The sequence below is a fragment of the Tinamus guttatus genome, unplaced genomic scaffold, assembly GCF_059628265.1.
Source record: "Tinamus guttatus ecotype Peru unplaced genomic scaffold, ASM5962826v1 Tinamus_guttatus_pri_ptg001097l, whole genome shotgun sequence".
Classification (NCBI taxonomy): domain Eukaryota; kingdom Metazoa; phylum Chordata; class Aves; order Tinamiformes; family Tinamidae; genus Tinamus; species Tinamus guttatus.
In genome coordinates this window covers 194,032-207,141 of record NW_028289631.1, presented here as the reverse complement: position 1 = coordinate 207,141, position 13,110 = coordinate 194,032, and positions in this window count along the sequence as shown.

The window sequence follows — 13,110 nt, the reverse complement described above, 5'->3', positions numbered from 1 at the left end:
TAAAGCGTTTCGCAGAAAACACCAAGGAACCTGTTTCTCACTCCAACCACAAAGCGTGCGCAGCACGAGTCTTGGCACAGCAAAACACTTCCTTTGGCATGCCCTTTGCAGCCTCACTCCAAACGGGGCTCTCTGCTTCATCCGTCCCCTGACTCCATACTAGCACCAACGGGCTGCTAAAGCGTTTCGCAGAAAACACCAAGGAACCTGTTTCTCACTCCAACCACAAAGCGTGCGCAGCACGAGTCTTGGCACAGCAAAACACTTCCTTTGGCATGCCCTTTGCAGCCTCACTCCAAACGGTGCTCTCCGCTTCATCCATCACCTGACTCCATACTAGCACCAACGGGCTGCTAAAGCGTTTCACAGAAAACACCAAGGAACCTGTTTCTCACTCCAACCACAAAGCGTGCGCAGCACGAGTCTTGGCACAGCAAAACACTTACCTTGGCATGCCCTTTGCAGCCTCACTCCAAACGGGGCTCTCCGCTTCATCCAGCCCCTAACTCCATACAAGCACCAACGGGCTGCTAAAGCGTTTCGCAGAAAACACCAACAAACCTGTTTCTCACTCCAACCACAAAGTGTGCGCAGCACAAGTCTTGGCACAGCAGAACACTTCGTTTGGCATGCCCTTTGCAGCCTCACTCCAAACGGGGCTCTCCGCTTCATCCATCCCCTGACTCCATACTAGCACCAACGGGCTGCTAAAGCGTTTCGCAGAAAACACCAAGGAACCTGTTTCTCAATCCAACCACAAAGTGTGCGCAGCACGAGTCTTGGCACAGCACAACACTTCCTTTGGCATGCCCTTTGCAGCCTCACTCCAAACGGGGCTCTCCGCTTCATCCATCCCCTGACTCCATACTAGCACCAACGGCCTGCTAAAGCGTTTCGCAGAAAACACCAAGGAACCTGTTTCTCACTCCAACCACAAAGCGTGCGCAGCACGAGTCTTGGCACAGTAGAACACTTCCCTTGGCATGCCCTTTGCAGCCTCACTCCAAACGGGACTCTCTGCTTCATCCATCCCCTATCTCCATACTAGCACCAACGGGCTGCTAAAGCGTTTCGCAGAAAACACCAAGGAACCTCTTTCTCACTCCAACCACAAAGTGTGTGCAACCCGAGTCTTAGCACAGCAGAACCCTTCCCTTGGCATGCCCTTTGCAGCCTCACTCCAAACGGGGCTCTCCGCTTCATCCAGCCCCTAACTCCATACTAGCACCAACGGGCTGCTAAAGCGTTTCGCAGAAAACACCTACAAACCTGTTTCTCACTCAAACTACAAAGTGTGCACAGCACGAGACTTTGCACAGCAAAACACTTCCCTTGGCATGCCCTTTGCAGCCTCACTCCAAACGGGGCTCTCCGATTCATCCGTCCCCTAACTCCATACTAGCACCAACGGGCTGCTAAAGCGTTTCGCAGAAAACACCAAGGAACCTGTTTCTCAATCCAACCACAAAGTGTGCGCAGCATGAGTCTTGGCACAGCAGAACACTTCCGTTGGCATGCCCTTTGCAGCCTCACTCCAAACGGGGCTCTCCGCTTCATCCAGCCCCTAACTCCATACTAGCACCAACGGGATGCTAAAGCGTTTCGCAGAAAACACCTACAAACCTGTTTCTCACTCCAACCACAAACTTTACGCAGCCCGAGTCTTTGCACAGGACAACACTTCCCTTGGCATGCCCTTTGCAGCCTCACTCCAAACGGGGCTCTCCGCTTCATCCATCCCCTAACTCCATACTAGCACCAACGGCCTGCTAAAGCGTTTCGCAGAAAACACCAAGGAACCTCTTTCTCACTCCAACCACAAAGCGTGCGCGGCACGAGTCTTGGCACAGCAGAACACTTCCCTTGGCATGCCCTTTGCAGCCTCACTCCAAACGGGGCTCTTAGCTTCATCCAGCCCCTAACTCCATACTAGCACCAACGGGCTGCTAAAGCGTTTCGCAGAAAACACCAACAAACGTGTTTCTCACTCCAACCACAAAGTGTGCGCAGCACAAGTCTTGGCACAGCAGAACACTTCCCTTGGCATGCCCTTTGCAGCCTCACTCCAAACGGGGCTCTCCGCTTCATCCATCCCCTGACTCCATACTAGCACCAACGGGCTGCTAAAGCGTTTCGCAGAAAACACCAAGGAACCTGTTTCTCACTCCAACCACAAAGCATGCGCAGCATGAGTCTTGGCACAGCAAAACACTTCCTTTGGCATGCCCTTTGCAGCCTCACTCCAAACGGGGCTCTCTGCTTCATCCGTCCCCTGACTCCATACTAGCACCAACGGGCTGCTAAAGCGTTTCGCAGAAAACACCAAGGAACCTGTTTCTCACTCCAACCACAAAGCGTGCGCAGCACGAGTCTTGGCACAGCAAAACACTTCCTTTGGCATGCCCTTTGCAGCCTCACTCCAAACGGGGCTCTCCGCTTCATCCATCACCTGACTCCATACTAGCACCAACGGGTTGCTAAAGCGTTTCACAGAAAACACCAAGGAACCTGTTTCTCACTCCAACCACAAAGCGTGCGCAGCACGAGTCTTGGCACAGCAAAACACTTCCTTTGGCATGCCCTTTGCAGCCTCACTCCAAACGGGGCTCTCCGCTTCATCCGTCCCCTGACTCCATACTAGCACCAACGGGCTGCTAAAGCGTTTCGCAGAAAACACCAAGGAACCTGTTTCTCACTCCAACCACAAAGCATGCGCAGCATGAGTCTTGGCACAGCAAAACACTTCCTTTGGCATGCCCTTTGCAGCCTCACTCCAAACGGGGCTCTCCGCTTCATCCATCCCCTGACTCCATACCAGCAACAACGGGCTGCTAAAGCGTTTCACAGAAAACACCAAGGAACCTGTTTCTCACTCCAAGCACAAAGCGTGCGCAGCACGAGTCTTGGCACAGCAAAACACTTCCTTTGGCATGCCCTTTGCAGCCTCACTCCAAACGGGGCTCTCCGCTTCATCCATCCCCTGACTCCATACTAGCACCAACGGGCTGCTAAAGCGTTTCGCAGAAAACACCAAGGAACCTGTTTCTCACTCCAACCACAAAGCGTGCGCAGCACGAGTCTTGGCACAGCAAAACACTTCTCTTGGCATGCCCTTTGCAGCCTCACTCCAAACGGGGCTCTCCGCTTCATCCATCCCCTGACTCCATACTAGCACCAACGGGCTGCTAAAGCGTTTCGCAGAAAACACCAAGGAACCTGTTTCTCACTCCAACCACAAAGCGTGCGCAGCATGAGTCTTGGCACAGCAAAACACTTCCTTTGGCATGCCCTTTGCAGCCTCACTCCAAACGGGGCTCTCCGCTTCATCCATCCCCTGACTCCATACCAGCAACAACGGGCTGCTAAAGCGTTTCACAGAAAACACCAAGGAACCTGTTTCTCACTCCAACCACAAAGCGTGCGCAGCACGAGTCTTGGCACAGCAAAACACTTCCTTTGGCATGCCCTTTGCAGCCTCACTCCAAACGGGGCTCTCCGCTTCATCCGTCCCCTGACTCCATACTAGCACCAACGGGCTGCTAAAGCGTTTCGCAGAAAACACCAAGGAACCTGTTTCTCACTCCAAGCACAAAGCGTGCGCAGCACGAGTCTTGGCACAGCAAAACACTTCCTTTGGCATGCCCTTTGCAGCCTCACTCCAAACGGGGCTCTCTGCTTCATCCGTCCCCTGACTCCATATTAGCACCAACGGGCTGCTAAAGCGTTTCGCAGAAAACACCAAGGAACCTGTTTCTCACTCCAACCACAAAGCGTGCGCAGCACGAGTCTTGGCAAAGCAAAACACTTCCTTTGGCATGCCCTTTGCAGCCTCACTCCAAACGGGGCTCTCCGCTTCATCCATCCCCTGACTCCATATCAGCACCAACGGCCTGCTAAAGCGTTTCGCAGAAAACACCAAGGAACCTGTTTCTCACTGCAACCACAAAGCGTGCGCAGCACGAGTCTTGGCACAGCAAAACACTTCTCTTGGCATGCCCTTTGCAGCCTCACTCCAAACGGGGCTCTCCGCTTCATCCATCCCCTGACTCCATACTAGCACCAACGGGCTGCTAAAGCGTTTCGCAGAAAACCCCAAGGAACCTGTTTCTCACTCCAACCACAAAGCGTGCGCAGCACGAGTCTTGGCACAGCAAAACACTTCCTTTGGCATGCCCTTTGCAGCCTCACTCCAAACGGGGCTCTCCGCTTCATCCATCCCCTGACTCCATATCAGCACCAACGGCCTGCTAAAGCGTTTCGCAGAAAACACCAAGGAACCTGTTTCTCACTCCAACCACAAAGCGTGCGCAGCACGAGTCTTGGCACAGCAAAACACTTCCTTTGGCATGCCCTTTGCAGCCTCACTCCAAACGGGGCTCTCCGCTTCATCCGTCCCCTGACTCCATACTAGCACCAACGGGCTGCTAAAGCGTTTCGCAGAAAACACCAAGGAACCTGTTTCTCACTCCAACCACAAAGCGTGCGCAGCACGAGTCTTGGCACAGCAAAACACTTCCTTTGGCATGCCCTTTGCAGCCTCACTCCAAACGGGGCTCTCTGCTTCATCCGTCCCCTGACTCCATACTAGCACCAACGGGCTGCTAAAGCGTTTCGCAGAAAACACCAAGGAACCTGTTTCTCACTCCAACCACAAAGCGTGCGCAGCACGAGTCTTGGCACAGCAAAACACTTCCTTTGGCATGCCCTTTGCAGCCTCACTCCAAACGGTGCTCTCCGCTTCATCCATCACCTGACTCCATACTAGCACCAACGGGCTGCTAAAGCGTTTCACAGAAAACACCAAGGAACCTGTTTCTCACTCCAACCACAAAGCGTGCGCAGCACGAGTCTTGGCACAGCAAAACACTTCCTTTGGCATGCCCTTTGCAGCCTCACTCCAAACGGGGCTCTCCGCTTCATCCGTCCCCTGACTCCATACTAGCACCAACGGGCTGCTAAAGCGTTTCGCAGAAAACACCAAGGAACCTGTTTCTCACTCCAACCACAAAGCATGCGCAACACGAGTCTTGGCACAGCAAAACACTTCTCTTGGCATGCCCTTTGCAGCCTCACTCCAAACGGGGCTCTCCGCTTCATCCGTCCCCTGACTCCATACTAGCACCAACGGGCTGCTAAAGCGTTTCGCAGAAAACACCAAGGAACCTGTTTCTCACTCCAACCACAAAGCGTGCGCAGCACGAGTCTTGGCACAGCAAAACACTTCCTTTGGCATGCCCTTTGCAGCCTCACTCCAAACGGGGCTCTCCGCTTCATCCATCACCTGACTCCATACTAGCACCAACGGGCTGCTAAAGCGTTTCACAGAAAACACCAAGGAACCTGTTTCTCACTCCAACCACAAAGCGTGCGCAGCACGAGTCTTGGCACAGCAAAACACTTCTCTTGGCATGCCCTTTGCAGCCTCACTCCAAACGGGGCTCTCCGCTTCATCCATCCCCTGACTCCATACTAGCACCAACGGGCTGCTAAAGCGTTTCGCAGAAAACACCTACAAACCTGTTTCTCACTCAAACTACAAAGTGTGCACAGCACGAGACTTTGCACAGCAAAACACTTCCCTTGGCATGCCCTTTGCAGCCTCACTCCAAACGGGGCTCTCCGATTCATCCGTCCCCTAACTCCATACTAGCACCAACGGCCTGCTAAAGCGTTTCGCAGAAAACACCAAGGAACCTGTTTCTCAATCCAACCACAAAGTGTGCGCAGCATGAGTCTTGGCACAGCAGAACACTTCCGTTGGCATGCCCTTTGCAGCCTCACTCCAAACGGGGCTCTCCGCTTCATCCAGCCCCTAACTCCATACTAGCACCAACGGGATGCTAAAGCGTTTCGCAGAAAACACCTACAAACCTGTTTCTCACTCCAACCACAAACTCTGCGCAGCACGAGTCTTTGCACAGGACAACACTTCCCTTGGCATGCCCTTTGCAGCCTCACTCCAAACGGGGCTCTCCGCTTCATCCATCCCCTAACTCCATACTAGCACCAACGGCCTGCTAAAGCGTTTCGCAGAAAACACCAATGAACCTCTTTCTCACTCCAACCACAAAGCGTGCGCGGCACGAGTCTTGGCACAGCAGAACACTTCCCTTGGCATGCCCTTTGCAGCCTCACTCCAAACGGGGCTCTTAGCTTCATCCAGCCCCTAACTCCATACTAGCACCAACGGGCTGCTAAAGCGTTTCGCAGAAAACACCAACAAACGTGTTTCTCACTCCAACCACAAAGTGTGCGCAGCACAAGTCTTGGCACAGCAGAACACTTCCCTTGGCATGCCCTTTGCAGCCTCACTCCAAACGGGGCTCTCCGCTTCATCCATCCCCTGACTCCATACTAGCACCAACGGGCTGCTAAAGCGTTTCGCAGAAAACACCAAGGAACCTGTTTCTCACTCCAACCACAAAGCATGCGCAGCATGAGTCTTGGCACAGCAAAACACTTCCTTTGGCATGCCCTTTGCAGCCTCACTCCAAACGGGGCTCTCTGCTTCATCCGTCCCCTGACTCCATACTAGCACCAACGGGCTGCTAAAGCGTTTCGCAGAAAACACCAAGGAACCTGTTTCTCACTCCAACCACAAAGCGTGCGCAGCACGAGTCTTGGCACAGCAAAACACTTCCTTTGGCATGCCCTTTGCAGCCTCACTCCAAACGGGGCTCTCCGCTTCATCCATCACCTGACTCCATACTAGCACCAACGGGTTGCTAAAGCGTTTCACAGAAAACACCAAGGAACCTGTTTCTCACTCCAACCACAAAGCGTGCGCAGCACGAGTCTTGGCACAGCAAAACACTTCCTTTGGCATGCCCTTTGCAGCCTCACTCCAAACGGGGCTCTCCGCTTCATCCGTCCCCTGACTCCATACTAGCACCAACGGGCTGCTAAAGCGTTTCGCAGAAAACACCAAGGAACCTGTTTCTCACTCCAACCACAAAGCATGCGCAGCATGAGTCTTGGCACAGCAAAACACTTCCTTTGGCATGCCCTTTGCAGCCTCACTCCAAACGGGGCTCTCCGCTTCATCCATCCCCTGACTCCATACCAGCAACAACGGGCTGCTAAAGCGTTTCACAGAAAACACCAAGGAACCTGTTTCTCACTCCAAGCACAAAGCGTGCGCAGCACGAGTCTTGGCACAGCAAAACACTTCCTTTGGCATGCCCTTTGCAGCCTCACTCCAAACGGGGCTCTCCGCTTCATCCATCCCCTGACTCCATACTAGCACCAACGGGCTGCTAAAGCGTTTCGCAGAAAACACCAAGGAACCTGTTTCTCACTCCAACCACAAAGCGTGCGCAGCACGAGTCTTGGCACAGCAAAACACTTCTCTTGGCATGCCCTTTGCAGCCTCACTCCAAACGGGGCTCTCCGCTTCATCCATCCCCTGACTCCATACTAGCACCAACGGGCTGCTAAAGCGTTTCGCAGAAAACACCAAGGAACCTGTTTCTCACTCCAACCACAAAGCGTGCGCAGCATGAGTCTTGGCACAGCAAAACACTTCCTTTGGCATGCCCTTTGCAGCCTCACTCCAAACGGGGCTCTCCGCTTCATCCATCCCCTGACTCCATACCAGCAACAACGGGCCGCTAAAGCGTTTCACAGAAAACACCAAGGAACCTGTTTCTCACTCCAACCACAAAGCGTGCGCAGCACGAGTCTTGGCACAGCAAAACACTTCCTTTGGCATGCCCTTTGCAGCCTCACTCCAAACGGGGCTCTCCGCTTCATCCGTCCCCTGACTCCATACTAGCACCAACGGGCTGCTAAAGCGTTTCGCAGAAAACACCAAGGAACCTGTTTCTCACTCCAAGCACAAAGCGTGCGCAGCACGAGTCTTGGCACAGCAAAACACTTCCTTTGGCATGCCCTTTGCAGCCTCACTCCAAACGGGGCTCTCTGCTTCATCCGTCCCCTGACTCCATACTAGCACCAACGGGCTGCTAAAGCGTTTCGCAGAAAACACCAAGGAACCTGTTTCTCACTCCAACCACAAAGCGTGCGCAGCACGAGTCTTGGCACAGCAAAACACTTCCTTTGGCATGCCCTTTGCAGCCTCACTCCAAACGGGGCTCTCCGCTTCATCCATCCCCTGACTCCATATCAGCACCAACGGCCTGCTAAAGCGTTTCGCAGAAAACACCAAGGAACCTGTTTCTCACTGCAACCACAAAGCGTGCGCAGCACGAGTCTTGGCACAGCAAAACACTTCTCTTGGCATGCCCTTTGCAGCCTCACTCCAAACGGGGCTCTCCGCTTCATCCATCCCCTGACTCCATACTAGCACCAACGGGCTGCTAAAGCGTTTCGCAGAAAACCCCAAGGAACCTGTTTCTCACTCCAACCACAAAGCGTGCGCAGCACGAGTCTTGGCACAGCAAAACACTTCCTTTGGCATGCCCTTTGCAGCCTCACTCCAAACGGGGCTCTCCGCTTCATCCATCCCCTGACTCCATATCAGCACCAACGGCCTGCTAAAGCGTTTCGCAGAAAACACCAAGGAACCTGTTTCTCACTCCAACCACAAAGCGTGCGCAGCACGAGTCTTGGCACAGCAAAACACTTCCTTTGGCATGCCCTTTGCAGCCTCACTCCAAACGGGGCTCTCCGCTTCATCCGTCCCCTGACTCCATACTAGCACCAACGGGCTGCTAAAGCGTTTCGCAGAAAACACCAAGGAACCTGTTTCTCACTCCAACCACAAAGCGTGCGCAGCACGAGTCTTGGCACAGCAAAACACTTCCTTTGGCATGCCCTTTGCAGCCTCACTCCAAACGGGGCTCTCTGCTTCCTCCGTCCCCTGACTCCATACTAGCACCAACGGGCTGCTAAAGCGTTTCGCAGAAAACACCAAGGAACCTGTTTCTCACTCCAACCACAAAGCGTGCGCAGCACGAGTCTTGGCACAGCAAAACACTTCCTTTGCCATGCCCTTTGCAGCCTCACTCCAAACGGTGCTCTCCGCTTCATCCATCACCTGACTCCATACTAGCACCAACGGGCTGCTAAAGCGTTTCACAGAAAACACCAAGGAACCTGTTTCTCACTCCAACCACAAAGCGTGCGCAGCACGAGTCTTGGCACAGCAAAACACTTCCTTTGGCATGCCCTTTGCAGCCTCACTCCAAACGGGGCTCTCCGCTTCATCCGTCCCCTGACTCCATACTAGCACCAACGGGCTGCTAAAGCGTTTCGCAGAAAACACCAAGGAACCTGTTTCTCACTCCAACCACAAAGCATGCGCAACACGAGTCTTGGCACAGCAAAACACTTCTCTTGGCATGCCCTTTGCAGCCTCACTCCAAACGGGGCTCTCCGCTTCATCCGTCCCCTGACTCCATACTAGCACCAACGGGCTGCTAAAGCGTTTCGCAGAAAACACCAAGGAACCTGTTTCTCACTCCAACCACAAAGCGTGCGCAGCACGAGTCTTGGCACAGCAAAACACTTCCTTTGGCATGCCCTTTGCAGCCTCACTCCAAACGGGGCTCTCCGCTTCATCCATCACCTGACTCCATACTAGCACCAACGGGCTGCTAAAGCGTTTCACAGAAAACACCAAGGAACCTGTTTCTCACTCCAACCACAAAGCGTGCGCAGCACGAGTCTTGGCACAGCAAAACACTTCTCTTGGCATGCCCTTTGCAGCCTCACTCCAAACGGGGCTCTCCGCTTCATCCATCCCCTGACTCCATACTAGCACCAACGGGCTGCTAAAGCGTTTCGCAGAAAACACCAAGGAACCTGTTTCTCACTCCAACCACAAAGCGTGCGCAGCACGAGTCTTGGCACAGCAAAACACTTCTCTTGGCATGCCCTTTGCAGCCTCACTCCAAACGGGGCTCTCCGCTTCATCCATCCCCTGACTCCATACTAGCACCAACGGGCTGCTAAAGCGTTTCGCAGAAAACACCAAGGAACCTGTTTCTCACTCCAACCACAAAGCGTGCGCAGCACGAGTCTTGGCACAGCAAAACACTTCCTTTGGCATGCCCTTTGCAGCCTCACTCCAAACGGGGCTCTCCGCTTCATCCATCCCCTGACTCCATACTAGCACCAACGGGCTGCTAAAGCGTTTCGCAGAAAACACCAAGGAACCTGTTTCTCACTCCAACCACAAAGCGTGCGCAGCACGAGTCTTGGCACAGCAAAACACTTCTCTTGGCATGCCCTTTGCAGCCTCACTCCAAACGGGGCTCTCCGCTTCATCCATCCCCTGACTCCATACTAGCACCAACGGCCTGCTAAAGCGTTTCGCAGAAAACACCAAGGAACCTGTTTCTCACTCCAACCACAAAGCGTGCGCAGCACGAGTCTTGGCACAGCAAAACACTTCCTTTGGCATGCCCTTTGCAGCCTCACTCCAAACGGGGCTCTCCGCTTCATCCATCCCCTGACTCCATACTAGCACCAACGGCCTGCTAAAGCGTTTCGCAGAAAACACCAAGGAACCTGTTTCTCACTCCAACCACAAAGCATGCGCAGCATGAGTCTTGGCACAGCAAAACACTTCCTTTGGCATGCCCTTTGCAGCCTCACTCCAAACGGGGCTCTCCGCTTCATCCATCCCCTGACTCCATACCAGCAACAACGGGCTGCTAAAGCGTTTCACAGAAAACACCAAGGAACCTGTTTCTCACTCCAACCACAAAGCGTGCGCAGCACGAGTCTTGGCACAGCAAAACACTTCCTTTGGCATGCCCTTTGCAGCCTCACTCCAAACGGGGCTCTCCGCTTCATCCGACCCCTGACTCCATACTAGCACCAACGGGCTGCTAAAGCGTTTCGCAGAAAACACCAAGGAACCTGTTTCTCACTCCAACCACAAAGCGTGCGCAGCACGAGTCTTGGCACAGCAAAACACTTCCTTTGGCATGCCCTTTGCAGCCTCACTCCAAACGGGGCTCTCTGCTTCATCCGTCCCCTGACTCCATACTAGCACCAACGGGCTGCTAAAGCGTTTCGCAGAAAACACCAAGGAACCTGTTTCTCACTCCAACCACAAAGCGTGCGCAGCACGAGTCTTGGCACAGCAAAACACTTCCTTTGGCATGCCCTTTGCAGCCTCACTCCAAACGGGGCTCTCCGCTTCATCCATCACCTGACTCCATACTAGCACCAACGGGCTGCTAAAGCGTTTCACAGAAAACACCAAGGAACCTGTTTCTCACTCCAACCACAAAGCGTGCGCAGCACGAGTCTTGGCACAGCAAAACACTTCCTTTGGCATGCCCTTTGCAGCCTCACTCCAAACGGGGCTCTCCGCTTCATCCGTCCCCTGACTCCATACTAGCACCAACGGGCTGCTAAAGCGTTTCGCAGAAAACACCAAGGAACCTGTTTCTCACTCCAACCACAAAGCATGCGCAGCATGAGTCTTGGCACAGCAAAACACTTCCTTTGGCATGCCCTTTGCAGCCTCACTCCAAACGGGGCTCTCCGCTTCATCCATCCCCTGACTCCATACCAGCAACAACGGGCTGCTAAAGCGTTTCACAGAAAACACCAAGGAACCTGTTTCTCACTCCAACCACAAAGCGTGCGCAGCACGAGTCTTGGCACAGCAAAACACTTCCTTTCGCATGCCCTTTGCAGCCTCACTCCAAACGGGGCTCTCCGCTTCATCCGTCCCCTGACTCCATACTAGCACCAACGGGCTGCTAAAGCGTTTCGCAGAAAACACCAAGGAACCTGTTTCTCACTCCAACCACAAAGCGTGCGCAGCACGAGTCTTTGCACAGCAAAACACTTCCTTTGGCATGCCCTTTGCAGCCTCACTCCAAACGGGGCTCTCCGCTTCATCCATCCCCTGACTCCATACTAGCACCAACGGGCTGCTAAAGCGTTTCGCAGAAAACACCAAGGAACCTGTTTCTCACTCCAACCACAAAGCGTGCGCAGCACGAGTCTTGGCACAGCAAAACACTTCCCTTGGCATGCCCTTTGCAGCCTCACTCCAAACGGGGCTCTCCGCTTCATCCATCCCCTGACTCCATACTAGCACCAACGGGCTGCTAAAGCGTTTCGCAGAAAACACCAAGGAACCTGTTTCTCACTCCAAGCACAAAGCGTGCGCAGCACGAGTCTTGGCACAGCAAAACACTTCCTTTGGCATGCCCTTTGCAGCCTCACTCCAAACGGGGCTCTCCGCTTCATCCATCCCCTGACTCCATACTAGCACCAACGGCCTGCTAAAGCGTTTCGCAGAAAACACCAAGGAACCTGTTTCTCACTCCAGCCACAAAGCATGCGCAGCACGAGTCTTGGCACAGCAAAACACTTCTCTTGGCATGCCCTTTGCAGCCTCACTCCAAACGGGGCTCTCCGCTTCATCCATCCCCTGACTCCATACTAGCACCAACGGGCTGCTAAAGCGTTTCGCAGAAAACACCAAGGAACCTGTTTCTCACTCCAACCACAAAGCGTGCGCAGCACGAGTCTTGGCACAGCAAAACACTTCCTTTGACATGCCCTTTGCAGCCTCACTCCAAACGGGGCTCTCCGCTTCATCCATCCCCTAACTCCATACTAGCACCAACGGGCTGCTAAAGCGTTTCGCAGAAAACACCAAGGAACCTGTTTCTCACTCCAAGCACAAAGCGTGCGCAGCACGAGTCTTGGCACAGCAAAACACTTCCTTTGGCATGCCCTTTGCAGCCTCACTCCAAACGGGGCTCTCCGCTTCATCCATCCCCTGACTCCATACTAGCACCAACGGCCTGCTAAAGCGTTTCGCAGAAAACACCAAGGAACCTGTTTCTCACTCCAAGCACAAAGCGTGCGCAGCACGAGTCTTGGCACAGCAAAACACTTCCTTTGGCATGCCCTTTGCAGCCTCACTCCAAACGGGGCTCTCCGCTTCATCCATCCCCTGACTCCATACTAGCACCAACGGCCTGCTAAAGCGTTTCGCAGAAAACACCAAGGAACCTGTTTCTCACTCCAACCACAAAGCGTGCGCAGCACGAGTCTTGGCACAGCAAAACACTTCCTTTGGCATGCCCTTTGCAGCCTCACTCCAAACGGGGCTCTCCGCTTCATCCATCCCCTGACTCCATACCAGCACCAACGGGCTGCTAAAGCGTTTCA